The sequence below is a fragment of the Leptonychotes weddellii genome, chromosome 2, assembly GCF_054177405.1.
Source record: "Leptonychotes weddellii isolate Sample4059 chromosome 2, ASM5417740v2, whole genome shotgun sequence".
Taxonomy (NCBI): Eukaryota; Metazoa; Chordata; class Mammalia; order Carnivora; family Phocidae; genus Leptonychotes; species Leptonychotes weddellii.
The window spans coordinates 112,282,144-112,298,490 of NC_138370.1; the positions used below are offsets into that span (position 1 = coordinate 112,282,144).

A 16,347-nucleotide genomic window follows, 5' to 3' on the forward strand; every position below is an offset into this window, starting at 1 on the left:
CTGTAAACTCTAGGCATCTTTGGTTTCCCAATATCTCAATTCCATCCTCCAAACTCAAAGAGAATGCACAGCTCTATTTAGGATCCTCTCCCCTGTATCATGGCCTGGGCACTTTCTCCAGGCAGTAATTGGGGCAACCACAAGTCTCCCCTCAGTTGCTGCTCTTGTGTCAGCAATCACTGTTGCCTGATACCCAATGCCCAGAAAGCCACTGTTTCATATATTTTTCTGGGGTTTTTTTTGTTGTTGTTGTTTGTTTGTTTTTGTAGCTGTATCAAGCAAGAGGATAGAGTCAATCCCTGTTACTCCATCTTGGTTGGAAGCAGAAGTTTGCTAATTCAGTTTCCTTTGGGGTTTATATCTGCTGGAGCAATGTAAGACTGAACTTTTTTAAACATTTGGATTCATATACTGGTCTGTTAGGTTATACTTAAAATACTCTAAAATCAATTTATTCCTGTGACTAGGTTATTACTAATGAATCTCATATAGAGTTACACATAAGAGAAGAAAATAATCTTCATGAAATCTTTCTTTATGTAAGCTAACAGTAGTTTCAAGGACATGAGTGTGTTCCTTCATTCTGGAAAAAAAATTGGGAATTTTTTTTTTTTTTTTTACCATTCTAGAGTACTCAGAATAACTATTAAAGAGAATCTAATTCTAAAAAGTAGTTTTGCAACTCCACTTGCAAATTTAATAACATTAGAAAAGACCCTGACTCAAACTAAGTTGAAATGACCTAGCATGGAAATGTTAAACTACCTCTGTGAACAACATAAAGTGATTTGAAATACAGCCCAGACTAGTGATCCTTTTGTAGTATCACAAACTTAATTGCTTAGAACTTCCTGGATTTTCTTTTATTTATTAGTATGCTAACAAATTCATTATATGAACAAATCTTTTTGACTAAATGGGGAGATGAATGTGACAAAGTTTAAGCAATAGGTAATTTACATATGTAGAATATTGGCTAATTATGAAAGGGAAAATGAAACAGAGAATTTAATACATTTCTTTGGAATTTTGCTTCTACTTATCCAAAATATAGATCCTATCCTAGAATTGTTTTATTTTTTAACATATTGGGCAAACTCAGGATTTTTAGTAGCAAATAATCACAGTCAATAATCATGTATGATTTGAATTGTTTTCTCCTTGAATAGCAACAATTATTTAATTAGTTGATTTGCTATTATCAATACTTAAGATCCTGTGGCAAAGTAAAAACAAAAACTATAGCAATTAAAGATAATCAAATAAAAATATTTTTTGGTATCATTCAAATAACTGAGAATATATTTATATATTTCTTATACAAATTATTTTACATAAGAAGCTCCAAGCAAATACTTTTGGTGAATCAGTAAAGGCATTCTTAGTTTTGTGTGCATCTACAAGATTAATTACATAAAGTATTTGAAGATTTTTTTTAAGTTTTTATTTTAATTCCAGTTAACATAGTGTTATATTAGTTTCAGGTGTACAATATAGTAATTCACCACTTCCATACATCACCTGGTGCTCATCACCTATTTGACCCATCCCCCCACCCCCTCTCCCCTCTGGTATTTATTCTCTATAGTTAAGAGTCTGTTTCTTGATTTGTCTCTCTCTATATATATCTCTTGTTTTTTTCCCTTTGCTTTTTTGTTTTGTTTCTTAAATTCCACATATAAGTGAAATCATATGGTATTTGTCTTTCTCTGATTTATTTTGCTTAGCATTATACTCTCTAGCTCCATCCATGTAACTGCAAATGGAAAGAGTTCATTCTTTTTTTTTTTTTAATTTATTTGTCAGAGAGAGACAGAGTATAGGTAGGGGGAGTGGCAGGCAGAGGGAGAAGCAGGCTCCCCACTGAGCACGAGCTCAGTGTGGGACTCAATCCCAGGACCCTGGGATCATGACCTGAGCCAAAGGCAGATGCTTAACTGACTGAGCGACCCAGGTGCCCCTTCATTCTTTTTTAGGGCTGTGTATATATATACCACAAAAATATGGAACACTTCACGAATTTGCATGTCATCCTTGTGCAGGGACCATGCTAATCCTCTCTGTATCATTCCAATTCTAGTATATGTGCTAATGAAGTGAGCCCAAGTATTTGAAGATTTTTAAGATATTTGTCTTTAAACAATATAATTCCCATTACTAAACAAGTTGAATATTTTAAAATATTTATTCTTCCATGTCTAACATATATATATGATACCATAGCTACACTGATTATCTTCACTGTTCAGAACAAAAAGCCATTCTGATCTTTAACATTTGTGTACAAATTGAGATCCAGTATCTTTGAAACTGAAAACATTCTTGTTGTCTCCTATATCTGCTATTTTACTTTTCATTTTTAAGCATAACCTGAACTAAGCATCTTTTTAAATAGTTGCTAACTTTTAGTAGATATTTATGTAATAATTATATTTATAAAATTTCAAAGCTATGATACATGTTATAAAATATAAAAGAAATGACACAAGCCCTTAAAACAAAATTTAGAAATATTTAGCATGAATAAAATACCATATATTTCTCTTTTTAATGTATTGATAGCACAAGATAAATTAGTCTTACACTATTTTTTCTTGAATACTAACAAATTTTAGCTTTAAAGTGCATGCAATTTTGTTTCTAAACAGCAGATGGCAGTATCAAATTCTAGATTCACTTTACAATTTTTTTTTCCTTAAACATTTTTTTTTTTTTAACTCAGAATGCAATGCTTGGCTTAACCTCAGAAACACAATTAGCTTTAATTCAGGAAATACAGTTTTACTGGCATTAGTTCCTGAGGAAAAATGTTTGCAGTATCTAGAACGAAACAGTTTCTTCAGAATTAATATCTGACAGTAGTTGAAATGCCAATTGATCAAATTTTAGAGGCATTAACATCAAAACAAATGAAATCAAACTCTTAATCCAACTGATTACACTAATAACCCTGGAACACTCCACTTTAAAACTAGGATAATATGGGGGCGCCTGAGTGGCTCAGTCGGTTAAGCGATGGACGCTTGATTTCGGCTGGGGTCATGATCTCAGGGTCATGGGATTGAGAACAAGTTGGGCTGGCTGGGTGCCGAACCTGCTTAAGATTCTCTCTCTGCCTCTCCCTCTACCCCTCCGTGCCCCCTCCCTCTCTTAAAAACAAAAACAAAAACAAATCCCCTATGATAATCTCCTCTGAACATCAATAGAGATTAGGATGGCCTATGAGGGAAAAGGCTGAATGGAAGTGCGTTAGAACAAGGAAGCCCAAGGCCTGATGGTCACATCGATTCTAAAGGTAAAATAAAAACTAAAAATTAAAATAGAATAAAACAATAAAATTTGCCAAACTGTTCTTTTCTTTCCCTCAAGAACTGTAGTCTAGGGTAGAACATATGGGGAAAGAGCTGAGGAGAAGGAAGAAAGATGGAAAAAAAAAAATAGGTTCATTCTCACAGAAGAGAGATATTCCAGTCTGGTATAGGAAGAACAGATTTATTTATTGTGGAATTATGCTGTAAACACAAAGTCTTTGGTAGAAGAGTGTAGTCAGCAACTTTATCCTGATGACTCCCTTATTCTTATTCTGGTTCATCCCGAGCTGCCAAGTAGGGCCAGAGGTAGAGTTGCCAACTTCAAGTGCTCATCTGTTTATGTGTTCTATTTTGTCCCACTTTCAGCAATGCCAATGATATATCATTCTGTCGTGCCAAGTGATTTTCTTAGAACAACATTTTGGAAATTTAGCCTAAAATGTTCACTTGATCTATCATTATCCCATTTCTCTTGTTTACATTTTTTTTTTAAAACATACTTTTCCTGTTTTCTTTGTCACTCAGAAGTGAATTATATGTCTTTTTCTCATCACTTAGCAAAGTATTAATGATTTAGCTTTTTCCTTGTTTCCTACCTCATTCTTTTCAACTTCTTATTATGCTTGATAAAATAGATTTTGAATGTAACTGTTTTAATCCCATTTAATATATGCTTTTTTCTGTTTCAGAATATCCCTCATGTGTAACGTAGAAGAGACCCCCTCCGTGGTTTATGCAATCACTGTTGTCACTTCTCTACTGAATTTGTATAAATGGTTTGTTCAACTATTTCGACTCTACCATAAACAGTGTGCATTTGTTCTACTGACTTAATGACATCAAGAGTAAGATTTAATTGTCTTTATCTATTTTCCCAGGATTTAAAAACAAAAGGCCTTAAGTAAATCACTCTCCATTCCTGGTTGTGCAGAACTCCAGAGTGTTATTACTTTGGGATGTCGTGATGTTTTAAAAAACAAACATACGAATAAACCAAGACAAAACTAGGTGGTGTCTGGAGTTCAGTGAGGGTAGGACTGATATCACTGATCCAGCTGCTGGGGTCCTCTTCACAGTCTGGATTCCACCTAAAGAATAAGGGGGGTGGGCAGGAATAGCAAACTCAAGTATTCACAGGTGACAAATATGTACATCAATGAAGGAAGATTCATTTTTCTTGAAAAAAATATATAGTGCTGTCTTTCCTATTTCCACTTTTCCTAGACATGTGGCACGTTAGGATTAGTTTCAATTGCAAAAGAAAAAACAAAAAACAAAAAACAAAAAAACAAAAAAAAAACCCCATAGAAATAAAAAATAACAATAAATAAAAGTAATTTCTCTCTTGTGGAGAAATTCAGAGATAGTCCGATACTGGGATGGCAACTCTGTTCCAGAAGGTTTTCAAAAACCAAAGCTACATCTAATCAACTACTCTGCCATCCTCAGTATATGTCCCAGGTCCTCAGGGTCCAAAATGGCAGTAAGAGCTTTCCCCATCATCTCTGTATTTCAGGAAGGAGAATGAAGTATTATATTGAGAAGAAAGGGAGGAAAAGGTTGTGCAGCAGCTGTCTTTAAAGGAAGGTTCCGTAGCTGTCATATGACACTTACACTAACATTAACTGTCTAGAACTTAATCTCGTATCCCACCAAGCTGTAAGAGATTATAGAAAATGTGCCTTTCTCCATTCTACCTGGATGTTATCCCTGAATATTTCTCAACACAGAGATCTATGGAACCAATATCAAAAAGTCAGTGTAGACACAAACCTAGTCCTTTAACTTTGAGTAGAAGTACAAATGCTGTATTGTCTCTCTCATTTTTGGTTGTGACAATCAAATCCAAATGAATTTGATTGAAACTAAAAGAAAAGAAAATGCATTATACTCTGTTGTTATGGTAACTAGAATGGTTGAAATACACTCGTTATTTTCACAGCATAAATGATACATTTCTAACCATGTATTTTAAAACAAATTGCTGCCGTATTTGCCTAATAGAGTATAAAGGAATATTTGTTTCTTAGTTGGCAAAAATCACAGTTTTGACTAATTTGACACATTTTTAGCAGTTCTTTAATGTATTTGATTTAATTAAATTGTCATCTTGTTTTCACAATGAGCAACAGAAAAATAAAATTTAAAGGTCTAAACAGAAGAAAATTAAATTTGAATCCATTTGGTGAACCACTTAAAATTTTCATTTGCAAATTACTAACAGAACAAATAAGTAATTTTACTGGATATGAACCATCTCAAAGAGAACATGGCCAATTGCAGTGTCACTTAGGGATTTAAAGCAACCTACAGATTATGTTCTTAGAATCCACAAAATGTTACAGCCCAATATTTGGAAAATCAACATTTTGCTATGACATGTGTGTATATGATATGTGCCTATGGATAGGTGCATATAAAGTTGTAAAAGATAAGGCAAGTTTTAAACTTCTGACCACATTGGAAACTTTCAAATATTCAGTTTTTTGATAAATGTACCATGGTTATATAAAATGTTAACATTAGAGTGAAAGATATACAGAAACTCTCTGTACTTGATAGACTTTTGTAAATCTCTTATTATTTCAAAATAAAACATGTTTTAAAAATATTCAGTCTTAAAATACATTGGAAACATTTATTCAAAGTTTTATTGGTGTTATGGGTAATATATTAATAATATTATATATAGAAAGACAGAGTGAAAAAGTTAGTTTGAATATGACTGTTTTAAGTCATTCACGTTCAGCTTTATCAACTTTACGGGAAGTTGGTCCATATCACCTCCCAACCTAGACACACGGTTAGGATACAGTAAACATTTACAGCAAACAACAGAAGCATTGAGATATCAAGGATTCACTATGTATCAGGAAATGATAAAGTTGCACAACCTTCTAGCACCTATGTCAGGCTGCCTTGGAGAAAGCATATCTCGCATTCATGAACAATGGTCTACAACTTTGAAAGGCAAGTGTGAAAGGAAGTATTGACCCTAGTGATTCATTAAAATGTTGGAAAAAAAAACCCAAAACACCTCATCCAGCTTTCCTTATAACGCAAGTTGTTTTCCTACCTTCTTTTTCACAATTAAAGCTACCACCATTTTTCCAGATGTCCAAGAGAAAAAATTAATTAACATAGAAATGTATGATTTTTGTTGCTGAAATACAGGTTTGTATTTATACTCAATCCCTCCTTTCCATCAAACCTTCCAATTCAGCATGCTCTTGATCTGAACAGCCTGGTGCCTGCTCCCCCATAGTCTCTACCTTTTATTATTACATAATTCATTCCATGAAACACCATCAGATTTTTCATCAGTATCTCTGGACCTGCCCTGATGCACTCCCCCCACACACATATTCAAAGATTTTGAGGTTTAATACTGAGCTCCAGTATTCATTCTATTCAGTTCAATAAATCAAAAGCACATTTTACTACAGGCTATGGACTAAACATTTTTATTCATAAGGAATTAAGGCCAAAAGCCTAAACTTGTGAAAACAGTGGGGAAATTGGCCATCCAGCATTGTACTCATTCCTACTGTCCAAATTTAGTCTATTTTAGGAAAAATGGACTCTGAGCTCTAGATCTGCTCTCCACATCGTTTCTCTCTTCACTTAAAATACCTACCCGTTCCCCATTTCTTTCTTTCCAGTTATCCATCTTTATGGATATCCATCTATTTGAAGGATCTTTATTGCAATTTTTTTCTAAAACATACAGCAACAAATGATCTCCCCATTTGTTTTTAAAGAATACTTATTTAACAAGTTCAAGGACATAAAGCATAAAAAATGAAGAGATTTCATCATATAACAATTTCAATTTCTACAAATCAAAGGCTGCAGAAACAAAGTTTAATAATAGTAAGTTTGGAATTGTTTAGACATGGAGTAAGCCTTCTGGTACATGTTTAGCACATTCTATTTAATATTAATATAATCCTCTTCTGTGCTCTTTATCCTCTAGTAGGTTGTAAGTTTCTTGAGAAAGCAAGGATATCCTTTAATTTTCTTTTTTCATAATACTTTCTATTATACCCCACCCAGCCATATGATGAATCTTATTTGTTGAATGTATCATAATCTACTTACCAAACCCAATTATAGATTAAAGGTAAGCAACATGCTGAGAGATAATTCTCCATAGATAGGTCTCTTACCTTTCTGTGTATTTTGGAAGCAGATGCACTCAGTGCCTTTGTCCCAGAATATATTTCCAGGGATATGGGTATGGGGAATGGCCTTAGACTATGTTGATAGGGTATGTCTCCAGAACAAGGACAGGTTTTATGACAGCTTTGGAAAATAGTCACAGTGTCTTACTCAGGACAAAGGGCAGACATGTATATTTTCCATTATAAAATATTTGAATGTCTTAATATAAAAGTTTTTCTCCTGTATGCAAACCCCTGCATGCATAGGCAACATTGTGTTGTCCCATGGGGATTTCGGTGTGTAGTCTGACCCCTGCTATTACTATGCGTAAGGAACTGTCTTTCAGCTCTGACCCGGGAATCTTGAGTCTGCTGCAGTGTTTATGAACTGTGGCAGGCTAACTTACCAGTTGTAAGTAGGGTAATATCTCAGACCCTTCATATTTCTTAACTCAGCATTTTGAAAAATATAGAAAATTAGAATGAGGAGAACCGAGGTACACATCATGGTCCTCTTCCTCAGCATAGGAAAAGCCAAGAAGGACAAATATATCAAGTATTGACAATTCTCTCCACAGCTGATAAGAGTGCAATTTGATATCGCCACTTTGAAAAAACAGCAATATCTACTAAATCCGAATATATGCATATCTTATGATCAACAATTTCATCCCAGAATAAGGGCCCTTGAAGATGCTCACTTCCTCTCCCTGAGACATATCACTCCCTGAGACATATTACTCATATTATCTTATGTGGCAAAAGGGAATTATAGATATGATTAAGGGTAAAGACCATGAGACAGGGAGCTTACCTTGGATTATCAAGGTGGGCCTAATCTAATTGCACAAGTCCTTAATAATGCAGAGTCTTTCCTGGCTATAGTGAGTGTGAGATGTACCTATATGGAATCATGATCAGAGTGATGCAGCATTGCTAGCTTTGAGGATGGGGAAGGAGGCCATAAGCCAAGGACTGTAGTGGCATTCAGAATATGCAAGGGGCAAGAAAACAGATTCTCCTCTAGAGCCTCCCGAAGGGAATGCAGCCAACCAACCCCTTAATTTTTGCCCAGTGAGATCTGCACTGGACTCCTAACCCACAGAACTGTAACATAGCAAATTTGTGTTAACTAAATTAACTTGTTTTATCAGTAATAAAACTAATATAATACCCTAAAGAAATGTGTATTTACATGGGTATTTGTGTGCGTGATTAAATTTATATAAATAAAATAGAAATGGTAAAAGGAATCTCTGCTCTTGGAAGTCAGGAAAGTGGCTGTCCTTGGGAGTGATAACTAAGAGAACACATGGTGGGGCTTTTGGGGTCTTGATAATCATCTCTTGATCTGAATGCCGGTCCCATGGGTATGTTAAGTTTGTGAAAATATATCAAGTGGCACATTTATGATATGTTCACTTTATCTACATGTATATTGTGCTTCATATAAAAAGTTTAAAATGCAGCAATACATAAAATCACAAGGCTGAACGACTTGCACTCACTAGATGAATTTGAAAATGTCACTTCACCTTTTTATCATTGTGAGCGTCAGGTCTCCTAATTATAAAGGGATCATTATAATAAAAATAATACTGTACTGGATTGAATAGTGTCTCCCCAAATTCATTTCTACCCAGAACCTCAGCATATGACCTTATTTGGAAATAGGGTTTTTGTAGATGCAATCAAGTTATAATGAAGTCATGCTGTATTAGAGTGGGCACTAAATCCAATAACTTGTGTCTTCACCAAAGAAAGGACAGGAAGATTTGGATGCAAAGATGTAGACACACGCAGAGGGAAAATGACCATGTGAAAACAGAAGCAGTAACTGGAGGCAGGTGTCCACAAGCTGAGGAATGGCAAGGGCGGTGGCAATGTCCACCACTGGAAGGTAGGAGAGCACAAAAAAGAATTTTCCCCAGAGCCTTCACAGGGAGCAGAGCCTTGTGGACACCTTGATCACAGACTTCTGCCCTCTGGAACCATGAGAGAATAAATTTCCATTGCTTTAAGCCACCCAGTTTGTGGTACTTTGTTATGGCAGCCCTAATTAATTAATCTAACTACCCCTCTCATAGGTTTTTGAGATAGGTTGACAACATAATTTATATGACAGTGTTTGACAAGTACTGTACGTTGTTTCTCTTAACATTCCTATGGGAATCGGTCTCGAGGTAAGGTCTGTTCCTCCAATCTACACATCTAAATAATAGATTAATCCTCCTGAGGGGGAAAAAAAAGAATGAGGTGGATGGGCAGAGGAATACATTAAAAAATAAGTTGATTGTAAGTTTTTTGTATTCCTTTAGCTTTCAGCTTTTTTTTTTCTTTTAAATCTTCACATATAAAAAGAATGTACATCAAGGTAGGGTTTAGTGTCTAAGTGGGCCCAATATATAGCAGTGCTTTTCTTTATCTAGATTCTAAACCTACTGAGAATAAGGCAAAAGAGAAGAAGGCTGAGAGTAAAGAAAATTATTACCTGTATTCGTACTGAAGCTAAGTTAGAAAATGTAGCTTAATTCAAGAAAAAAAAAAAAAAAGGCCGGCTAACTGAATCAAAGAATTGGCAAATTTACTCCCTCATTCCTCAGCAGCGCTAAACTGAAACCTTCCTCACAGGGCCTGAACAGGTAAGATTTAGGGCAGGGCCCTGTGGTGTGCTGGACTTCTATCTATAGAAAAATTCCTTTAGAAATGTATTACACAATCCATGGGTTTATGTGGGGCCTAGTGATTTATTGATAAAGTTTAGAACAGAGAAGAGGTATATGATTTTTTTCTTATTGTATATTTACTACAGGTGAAGTTTCTTCATAGTATCAGACATCATTTTTCCTGTTCACATCCAAGAACCATGTCTCTATGTTTTTTGTCAAAGGCATGGTTCCCGGTAAATTTTATCTCTCCCACCTTGAGAAAAGGAATCCATTTGTATTGAAACGATATGGGTTGTCTTGCCTCTGCAGTTGCCTAATAGTATTTATTTGATGCTGCTTACAGAATTACTCATGATGCTGCATCATCCACCATGCTGCCTGTGAATACTGACTTCTACAGACTCTCAAAAGTTATTACTGTGCTTTGTTGATGAGGACCACACATACAAGTCTTAGAGTATGTAGGAAAACATGAACAATTGTTTCTCCCCCTCATATTAAATTTACTGTTGGGAATTTTATATTGTAAGCCTAGAAAAGCTCATCATCTATGTCTTCTCTTGAAGTCCTTATGATATAATCACTGACTTCCCAGAGTGTGATCTCTTTCAATGTTGACCTCACCTTGCCTCTCACACATCACCACCAAGGAGGAGGATGGGGGGGCGGGTAGCTGGGAACAAAGAGAGTATAGCTGTCACATTTGCACAAAAATGTCCATTTCCATCTCCAGCTCCGTTTAAGACCAACTTCCTGAGAACGTGACTTTGGACTTCACCCCATTGAGAAGCAAGAGAGGACATTGATCAGAAAGACTCACAGGCAATGTAGAGCAACTGTCTTGAAAGCCCTCAGAGCAGACAGGTGCAGCTAGCCCTGGCGGTTTGCCTCATGGGTGGTCTGGAGCCTGCAGAGTGAGTGGCACAACGGCTATGGGGTGTAGGATGCCTGCCAGCATTTCTGCCTCTTGTGTGCTGTGGACCAGAGGTGGCACCCTGAAGGGAACACAGATAGGTGAGACTTCATGCAAGAACCCGGACATATGGCTCAGACTCTGAGGGTCAGTGAGCATCTGTAGGTAGCCCAGAGCCCTAAGCTGGTCCTGTGTCTAACATGAATGGGGCACCCTAAATATGCACATCAGCATCATTCTGACTGAATCTTTCTTACTAAAGAAATACTTCTCTAACTAGTGGGATGTGATCCATGGATCTGTTTTGACCACAGGGCCCCAGAAGGAATCTATAGATGTGAGCCCCGGAGTTCTTCAGGACATCTGGTTGACTCCACATGGGACAGAGCTAGACAGTCAGAGAGTGAACCTCAAAAGGGAGAAGGGACTAGCCCACGGGAATCCTGTTCTAGGCTGGGGGCACTCCTTCTGGAAAGCTCTGGTGACCTAACAGACTCTAGCACCGAAAGAAGAGGAACTTGGAGAACTTTGAGGAAGGCACTCCAAAGAATGGGCAGTGTCAGTGTGATGAAGAAATAGGAGCAAAGCAGCTTTTTCCCCAAGTGGTAACAGAAGAGGCTGAGACAAACTTAATAGTGTATCCTTTCTATTTTTACCCATTGTTTAAACGACCTCATCTTTCCTGGGGCAGAGTGAGGGTTAGGGAAAGAATTGAGGAGAATTTAGGAAAGATCTCTCTTTATGGAAGCCCAAGAAATGTGGGGAAACTGTTTGACCCTAGCATAGAAATAGCTGCCTTTTTAATCCTTGCTCTTTTCTGGTTATCTTATAAAAAATGCCTAAGAAACCGGCTTACTTAAATTACAATTTTTACCTCTCTTACTAGGGTTTGAAGTACAAGTACCTCAGTTGCGCATATTCACCTCCTATGTCAACAGAGATTGTGAGTCACATACAAGGGCGCTAATTAAAACCCATCAGGACAAGGTTAACTCCTCCTTCTTCCCTGCTTTGAGTAACTCCGGTCTGATGATTGATTTCAGCCACAAACCTCAGCTGACTTGGGAGGAGGGTAGCCTTCAAACGGAAGTTTGGAGCATTGTCATACATTCTTGATGCATAGCCTCCCCTTCTCTGTTTGGGATCTGTGCCATAGAATCCATAAACAGGGATTTACACAGGTTCTATTACTTTCTCGGGAACAAATCATGGACCATTAAGGTGAAATGCCCGATGCTATTTAAATATATAAATATACACAGAAGCTCAGTGTGCTTTTTTTCCCGGGATTAACAACATGTTGTTAAACCATGATGCTGCCAAAAGGACCTGATATTTCAAAGCAGGAAACATTAGTGCTCAAAAAAAGGAGCAGTAGTTCTAGGTTATATCCATGATTTCTTTGTGAATATGTTGTCTGCTTCATTGCCTAAAGCAGAACAAAAGAACATGTCAAAAAGAACAAAATTCTGGATTAGCCCAACCTAGGTGTTTTGCCCTAACGTATGGCCTTTGTGATTCTGTTTCCTCATAGGCAAAGAGCATATCATTATTAATTCCCAGCATGATTCAGAGGGTTGAATGAGGTTAATTAATTTAAAGCACTTAGGTCACAGCTTGAGACATTATAGGATATCAATAAACACTCAGCAGGGGTACCTGGGTGGCTCAGTTGGTTAAGCTTCTGCCTTCGGCTCAGGTCATGATCCCGGGGTCCTAAGATCAAGCCCTGCATGGGGCTCCCTGATCAGTGGAGAGCCTGCTTCTCCCTCTCCCTCTGCTGCTCCCCCTGCTTGTGCTCTCTTTCTCTCGCTCTGTCAAATAAATAAATAAAATCTTAAAAAAAAAAAACAAAACTTAGCACTGGTGTTAGCAATCTTCACTTTGATTTGGATGATGGAATGATAATATATTTATAACCTGTATATTCACAGAATTAATATTAAGAAAAACTAATTATTATAAAATACTCTAAGGTGCTAAAAGAAATTGAAAGGAGGGGCGCCTGGGTGGCTCAGATGGTTGGGCGTCTGCCTTCGGCTTGGGTCATGATCCCAGGGTCCTGGGATCGAGCCCCGCATCGGGCTCCCTGCTCCATGGGGGGCCTGCTTCTCCCTCTCCCTCTGCTTCGCCCCCTGCTCATGTTCTCTCTCTCTGTATCTCTGTGTCTCGAATGAATAAATAAATCTTTTTTTTTAAAAAAAGAAAGAAATTGAAAGGAAAGTAGTAAAATTGTCACTTACTTTAACCTGTGTTTATTTGACATCAGTCAAGTGGCTATTTCAGTTAGTTTAATTCAGGGGTTCTCCAAGTATCACTCCTAGGCGAATAGCATCAGTATCATCTGGGTAATGCATTAGAAATGCACCTTCTAGGGACCTATTCCAGGCCCACTGAGAACGACTGATGTAATATATTTAAGGGGAAACCAACCAAAGCACTTTATTTAACATTGTGCTGGGAAAAAAGAAATCCGATAAGTACTTTCTTTACCTTAAGTGTTTCTTCTTGTACAAACCAGATCTAACTATATAGTCACAAATAAAGTTGCAAGTTTTTTCCACAATGTGTTTCCTGTATTGTGATCTTTGTTTAGGGAAATGCTCATCCCTGAACCTGGATATAAACACAGTCAGCCTGTTTTCTACCTATATGTCTCTCTCCTCACCTGCCTTCTCCCTGGACCACTAGTCTTCTCCCCTGCCTTGCAGAACTGTTTTCCCTGGAGCCCTCAGCCTATTCTGCTCTACCCTTCTATCCAAATATGCTGACCAATACAGTCCTTTTCTCTTTTCCAGTCCCAACAGCCGAGGCCTTCATGTCTACCAAAGAGCCCAGAGAAACTCCCCAAAGACGAAGTCTCCATGAGGAATGAGAGATTCTCTATCTTAGGGATGGTGGTTCTGTGTCCATGCTGTGCCTTCTGCCCAGACCAATATTTCTTCATATTTTCACATCATCACTCCGTCTCATCAATCAAGTCTCTGCTCAGATATCATTTCTTCAGGAGTCCTTCTCTGACCACTCCATTATAAAAAGCCACTCCCTTCCCTTCAGGAACTTTCCAACCCATCCCTCTGCTTTATTTATTTTTACATTAATTATCTCTCTATTATACAATATTTTTTTTATTGACTGACTCTGTCATTAGATCGTAAGCAGGTCTTTTCTCCAAAACAGTACATGACAGCTCACAGCACACAGTGAACACCACCAGCATTCAAATTTAAAACACTGAGATGCCATTTTCTGTAATAATGCCTCCAGGGCGTTTGGCAAAGCGCTGGGTAGAAAGAATAATAGGATATGCTCCCTGCATTGGAAGAGTGTGCACCCAAATGGTCATTGGTATAGTAACAGAAGAGAATACACAGTGGCATGTGAATGCAAAGGCCAACTTCACAGATCAGGGGAGGTGTTTTTTAAGAGAGAAGGATAAAAAGCTGAATCTATTTTAAAACTGATAAATATGGTTTCAAAAGGCAGAAACATTTACATGTTCTATCAATATTATAAATACCATGCTTTCTTCAGATTAATTCAGATCACATTTTCAAGACCAAAATATATTTGTCTCATTTATTCTTTGTTTTAAGTAAAAAGTTCATTGAGTTAAAAGTGTTCCCAAATATGTCTTGAAGCCGTCTTCTAGTCCGAGTCCCTTAACATCCTCGCAAACTTCCAACAGAGAAACCAGAAAGCCTTCAGACTTCTCCCTCTCCTTCAGTTCTGATATGAATGCTATTTTTAAATTATATCCATTGTACCTCTTATGTTTGCCAAACATATTTCCTCCCTTTCCATTCCCATTGCCAGTGTCTTCTCTTCAGCTCTCATAATTCCTTTCTAGATAATTATAACAACATCCTAATTGCTTTCCCTGAATGTAGTTTTCATTCCCTTCAAACATCTACAGGATAACATCAGTGTGTGCTCTTTTAGCAAAAGGAACCAGATCACACTTCTCTCTTTCTTAAGCCCTTTATCACTCTTCCCATCACTTGAACAAACATACAGCCCAGTTTGTCCAAATGTAGACAGTCCAGCGGTTACTCCTGCTGTCCAGCTGTGATTATTCCTAGTGCCCTCCTTCGCTCTTCCAAGTGCCTGGTTTGAATAATAACTATATGGTTACTCTTTTCTTTGCCTTTATTATTTAAATTGAATTCTGTCATTTTACATACAAAGTCATCATTCATGATATGTCCTGCTATTAAGAGAGGCAAGATTGATCTCACACCCTGGTTTCCCTGCTGTAAAATCTGAGTGCATCAGAATCATGGATTGTGTCCTAATCATGTTTGTACCTCTGATATTCAACACCATGTCTGGCATTGAATAGGCACTTCATGATGATTTTTGGATTTTGAATAGTTACATTTAAAATGAAAGTTTTTGTTACTACTGATATTCTGTGTGTATCATACTTGGATTATTAGGTACAGACATAGGTTTTTCATATTCTTTTTTAACATGTTCACTTACTCCTTCAACAAACTATTATTGACCACCGGACATGTAGTAATTGAACAATGTCCTGGCCATACGTGGAACCAGAGAAACTGAAAACAATAAGTGTAACCAAAGAGGGGCACACGTGTTATAAGAAGATGCTGGAATTAGATTCCAGTACTGTGAAGGCACAAAAGAGGACATGATCAAGTCTTGGGGTGCTGGGAAAAGAACAGTTTTATGAGAGAAATGACTCTTGAGCTGAGTCCTGGAGAATGAACAGTTGTTTCTCTGACAGACAATTTGGGGGAGGCTATTCCAGGCTGGGGCATGAAGATATGAAGTAGCTCTGCACATTCAGGGAGGTGTTACTATTTAGCAGAACTGGAATAAGATGTAAGAGGAGCCATGGATGAGGCTAGACAGGTACACAGAGACCAAGCCTGTGGAGGATTATTGGCCAGTCCCTGTAAACAAGGGTGAATCTCCAATGGATGTCAGATGAGGGAAGGGCCTGAGTAGTATAGAAAATTAGAAAGCTCAGCCTGACTGCAAATATTGAAGGAGGGAAGTACTTGCCCTTAGATAACAGAGGTTATTTCAGATATCCAAAAAAGAAAAACAGTGTGTGAATTTATTTAAAAATTTTTTAAAGATTTTATTTATTTATTTGAGAGAGAGAGAGCAAGCATGAGGGAGAGGCAAAGGGAGAGTAGACACCCCGTTGAGCAGGGAGCCTGATGCAGGGTTTGATCCCAGGACCCTAAGATCATGACCTGAGCCACTCGGGCTCCCCTACTGTGTGAATTTAGACTCGCCTATGGAAAATGGGAAGAGAT

At 37.4% G+C, this 16,347-nt stretch overlaps 1 non-coding gene across 1 annotated transcript; it reads right to left on the reverse strand.

The window, feature by feature from the left end:
- Nucleotides 1-1,997: 1,997 nt before the first annotated feature.
- Nucleotides 1,998-2,104, reverse strand: LOC115939550 (U6 spliceosomal RNA). Its single transcript, XR_004074345.1, has one exon. It is a non-coding gene; the product is annotated as a U6 spliceosomal RNA (small nuclear RNA).
- Between the last annotated feature and the right edge of the window lie 14,243 nt (nucleotides 2,105-16,347).